At 36.3% G+C, this 5,135-nt stretch overlaps 1 long non-coding RNA gene across 3 annotated transcripts; it reads left to right on the forward strand.

Moving 5' to 3' along the window:
* Nucleotides 1-396: 396 nt before the first annotated feature.
* LOC114281377 (uncharacterized) lies at nucleotides 397-5,135 on the forward strand. 3 transcript variants are annotated; one of them, XR_003635883.2, is made up of 3 exons: nucleotides 397-807; nucleotides 3,646-4,074; nucleotides 4,217-5,135. It is a non-coding gene; the product is annotated as an uncharacterized LOC114281377 (long non-coding RNA). The 3 variants fall into 3 exon arrangements; XR_003635884.2 differs by having other exon boundaries at nucleotides 543-807; nucleotides 3,612-4,074; XR_003635885.2 differs by having other exon boundaries at nucleotides 572-807; nucleotides 3,698-4,074.

The following is a 5,135-nucleotide window of genomic DNA, read 5'->3' on the forward strand; positions in this document are numbered from 1 at the left end:
AGTGATTTTAAATTTGAATCAATAATTTCAATAGAAAAATAAAACAAAAATAATTTTAATCATTCTAATTTAAAGAGTAAGGTTAGAGATCCCAAAAATTCTACCAAATATTTTACATAAATGTAAAAATCACACAATGTAAATTTGATATAAATCTCACACTTATATAAAATATTTTAATAAAATTTTTAAGATTTTTAATATTTTCGAAATTTAAAACCCTCACTTGAGTTGAGGACCATGAGTTTATGCCACCGTTTGGGAAGAGAAATTTGGGCTAAATTAGCCGCTACAGTCCGAAAAAGGCTAATTTAGCTATTATCAGACAAAACCACACCAAAAGGCCTTCACGGGGAGCATCTATTTACACACACACCTCTCTCTGTACACATCTTCCACACACAATTCTCCAACATATTCTCTCATTAAGTGTGTGAGAAAAGAGGATATGGTGTGTGCAAATAGAACCTCCCGCCTTCACGTGGTTACACCCAACCCAGGCCAGGGTAATTTTACCAAACTACCCCCTCCCACTATGCTTCACACCAGCACCGCCTCACCACACACACATACACACAACACTGAAATTTTGTAGGGCACACAGAGGCACGCTGAAGCAGAGGAGAATCGCTGACGTTGAACGGCAAAAAGACATCTCGCGAAGCTTGCCAAAGCCGATCGCTACCGGAGTACACATCTGCTCTGTCGAAGAAGACTCGCGAAGCTTATGAGAGGCGAACGCCACCGGACTGCACATCTGCGGCGTCGAACACGATCGCATCGTCTACAAAACCCACTGATCGTTAGGTACTGAACGGTTTCTGTTTTGTTTTTGTTTTTTTTTTTGTGCGTAAATCCATCTAAACTAACTTGATCTGGTCGGTTTATCCGTCAAACCCATTGTTGTGGGTGATTACAAATTTTCCTCTTTTTGTCTTTTTTTTGTTTGGCATGTGGGATGGAAGCTAATGGTCTGTCATGGAAATTACGCCCAAAACCTCCCTCTTTTTTCTTTTTTTTTAACTACAAATTCTGCTAATCAATGGAGATTATGCTTCTGATAATTTTTTTTTTGTGTGAAACTGAGGTTCATGTTTTTTTATTTTGTTTTTTTTCGTGAAACTCAAGATTATATATATATTTTTTTGAATTCAGTTTTTTTTTTCACAACTGAGGTTCTGTAAATTTTTTTTTGTTTTTTTGGGTTTTTTCGATTTTTTCAATTTTTGTGTGCGTGTGTGTGTGGTTAAACTGAGGTTCTGATAACACATGTTCAAAATTTCTGAAATTGGGCAAGTGAGGTTTATGTTTTTTGGTTTTTTTTGCGGTAAAATCTCCTAACCCTGTTTCCATCTTCCCATGTTGATGAAACGATGACAACAGAGTCCATTAGCCCTTTAAACATGAAGGAACAAGAAAAAGGAACAACACTGATGAATGTATTTTTTTTGTTACGATTAACCCTTTTAACCCAGTGGAACACCAGAATTCATACGATTAATTTGTTTCCTGAATAACACACAGAATTTAAATAAAATTTATTTTTCCCCAAAATATTTATTTTGGCCAAAATTAATTTGTTTCCTGAATTGTAAGGAACAACATGAACTAATTTTATGTTTGCCCATATGAATTCATACGATTTTGTTAAGTTCATTCTCTGGTCCATGGAAATGTTGGGTTAAGTTCTCGATTGTTAATTTTGTGAAATTTATAGTTTTTCTGTTAACTACTGTCATGGTTTGGATTAGCGTAATTCTCTTGCAAATGCTGGGTTAGGGTTTTTATTACATATTGCTCTTGGAACGTTTGGATTACGTTTTTTCTGACTCTGCTCCATAGCAATGTTGGCTTAGCTTTTCGATTGTGAAATTTGTATTTATGTAAACTGTCATGGTTTCTATACGGGTTTTAACTTATGTGACATTTCTATTTTGTGAAATAATTTTTTTTACAAGCTCACAATTAACAGGACAAATCAATGCATGTTGATGGTTTTTGTAAATCTCAATTGTAAAGGAAGAGCAACAATACACCTTTGATTTAACAAATGGAATTTAATAGAGACTTTAGAGAATTCGACACATGGATTTAACACATGGAATTTAGTTGCAAATATGTTATTTGCGAGAATTTGCCAATGACAATTCATGTTGAGGGTGTTTGTAAATGTCAATTCATGTTATTTGTAAAATAGAGAATGTCATTTTTTTTTTGTAAAATAAAGAATTTGACAAAGTGGGTGTTTGGGAAGTGTGTTTTTTTGTAGGTTTTTTTAGTTGTAGGATATTATTGGAGAATTTTTTTTTTTTGTGTTTGGGATGATAGTTAGTTTTTTTGTAGTTGGATGTGATGTTTGTGAAAGAAAAAGTGAAATGATTATAGGGTTTGATGTGATATTTTGTTTGGATTTGTTTTTTTTTGGTTTTGTAAAACATTTGTCATGTAGTGAAAAAAAAATTCCAAAAACCAAGTTCCCAAACACCCCCAAAGTCAATTCATGTTATCTTGCTTAATTGAGAATTGCTACCACATGGATTTATTTTCTAAAATAGAGGAAATAATTCATGCTAAGGGTTTTTATAAATCTGAATTTGTATCTTTCTTTCAAAGGATAGAATAAATTTAATATGAATTGTACATTACTTCAAAATTGGAAATGGAGACACATGATTATTTATTTTATTTGGTTTTATAGCAAAATTCTGAAATGCTACATTTGGAGATATTTGTAATTGACAACTTACATTTTGCCAATTGTAAAAGCCCATTTTTAAATAACAATTTGGGGACGTTCCTCAATTTTCAACAATATGTCAATTTCCTGAACTATGACTAATGTGCCACCTACATGTTACCATTAGTCTTTCACCTAGTCAGCAAACTTAGCATGGCTTCGTTTACTTTTATTGCAACTTCCAGTACATGGCTATGTCGGATGTGTGTGTGTGGCTATGGCCACTGTATTGTTAAGATATCCAAGTCGACCAAAAATCCAAGGTGTCCTTACTTTGCATGTCCTCTCTCTGGGATGAGTGCCCAATTCATTAATGGTCATAACTGCATTTCATGCTGAACCAATTGACTAACACGTGTCATTTTCACTCGTCAACCCTATGTCAATTGGATTGGTTGGTGCAAAGGACCAAGGAGACAGAGCACAGATTTTGCCTCATCCAGTACTGACATTGTCATGCATTTGCGGGATGATGTCATACACATTCAACAGTCATTGCGTCTCCTTAAAACAGTTGTTTCTGTGCTATGTATTGTGGTTGTCATTATGTTGTTGCGTATGTAAGGAAACTTAAAATGTTCTTAGGAAACTTAAGAGCGACGGCTAACTTTGTCTTGCTTTAACTGACTAGTTTGGGGGACACATTAATGATTACTTGTATTTACTATTTGTCTTCCACTATTAAAATTCGTACTTTTATGTCCATTTTTATGTGATTGTAATGTTATGTTAATTAATGTGCAATGGTTATATATTGTTCAATTTAGCATCCACTTTCTATGTTTATTGTGCAATGGCCATAAATTGTTATTATGCCAACCAATTTAAATTCTTCTGCTATGGTCTGATGTTACTGGATGTAATAACAACCAAGATGGTCATGGTGATAATTTTGTCCCGTAAATTAGTTGCCTTGCGTGGTCCAAATGGCTTTCATACGTACTTTACCTTGTACCCAAGCGAAAAACAAAGGCATATCTCTGGAGAAGTCAAGCAGTGTGGAAGAGACACAAAAGCAGTTTAACCACAAGGCTTCCTAGGACAGTGACTCTATCCGAATTTTCCTGCAGCTAATCGCCAATGAAATTACAAAAGGAAATTGGTCTTTCTTAGCCCTAAGCCAATCTAGGTACAGGTCGTTGGCGAGGAAATTTGACAAAAAAACTGGAAGACAACATGGCCTTAAGCAGTTGAAGAATAAATACATGAGTCTGAAAAAAGAATAGAATGCTTGGAGAAAGTTGATGGATTCTAGCCGAGGAGTGTCAGGAATTGGCTTTGACAGCGAGACTGGTATATTCCAAGCGTCTAATGAGTAGTGGGATAAGATGGAATCGGTAAGTACAATATAATTTTCGTATGCTTGTTTCGTTTCATAGTTTCCTCTTACCAATCACTTTTTTCCGTATTTGTTGTTCGTAAACATTTGACCTGTTGCATGTACTAAACGGTTTTTGTTTTCAATGTCAAATTTTGCAGACAAACAAGGCCTGCACGAAGTTTAGGAAAAAAACACTAGAACATCGCGAGTTGATGGAGACGGTCTTTACAAGGGCATCAGCTACTGGTAAGCACCATTGGACCTCGGGAGAGAAAGTTGATGAACCTGCCGACGTCTCAGCCGATTCTGTGGACAGTCTCGGTGCCTAGCCATTTGTTGATTCGATACCTGCACACGCACAGGACGTTGATTCAGATTCTTCGCTCGAACCTGTGCCGACTGTTAACGACAAAAGAAAACGGACTCTGTCAACAAGTTGTGGCAAGTCGAAGAAGGCCACAAGTGAAGCGTCAGTTATTGCGGAAAGCATGAATAATCTGACAACCGTGGTGCGTACTCAGAATCAGCAAGTTACGGTCAGGCGCCTCACAGGTAACGAATCACTGTATACAATTTTGGAGTGCATGCACTGGCTGAGGAACATTCCTGCCCTTCTCGATACGTCGCTATTTCATTTTGCCTCGACATTGATGGATAAGGTAGATTATCGGGAGGTGATGATGTGCCAGGCTAATAACGACCACATTATCGGCTGGCTCACACAGAAGTAGCTGCAGTGTAGTGCGAGGGCACCGTTTGCGAACTTGTTCGGGGCTCACTGATTTGATATAGTGGTGTCATGCTAAAGATGCGTTCCCATTATCTAGCTTTCAAAAACTTTTACTTATGCTTATGTTGGACTTGTAATAAACAGGATGGTTGTGTGTGTTGTTTTTATTTTTTTATTTATTTTTTAATTTTTTGCCCTAGTTTGATGAAACAATATTTGCAGGTTATTTTCTGGTTTTCGACGATTACAGTTTCGTTTATGTGTTTTTGTGCGGATGGAACATGATGGTTGTGTTTTTATTTATTATGGGAATTACATCCGCAACGGCGGGATGTTGTGTTTTACCT

The sequence above is a fragment of the Camellia sinensis genome, chromosome 5 (assembly GCF_055761805.1).
Source record: "Camellia sinensis isolate YWXY chromosome 5, ASM5576180v1, whole genome shotgun sequence".
NCBI lineage: Eukaryota > Viridiplantae > Streptophyta > Magnoliopsida > Ericales > Theaceae > Camellia > Camellia sinensis.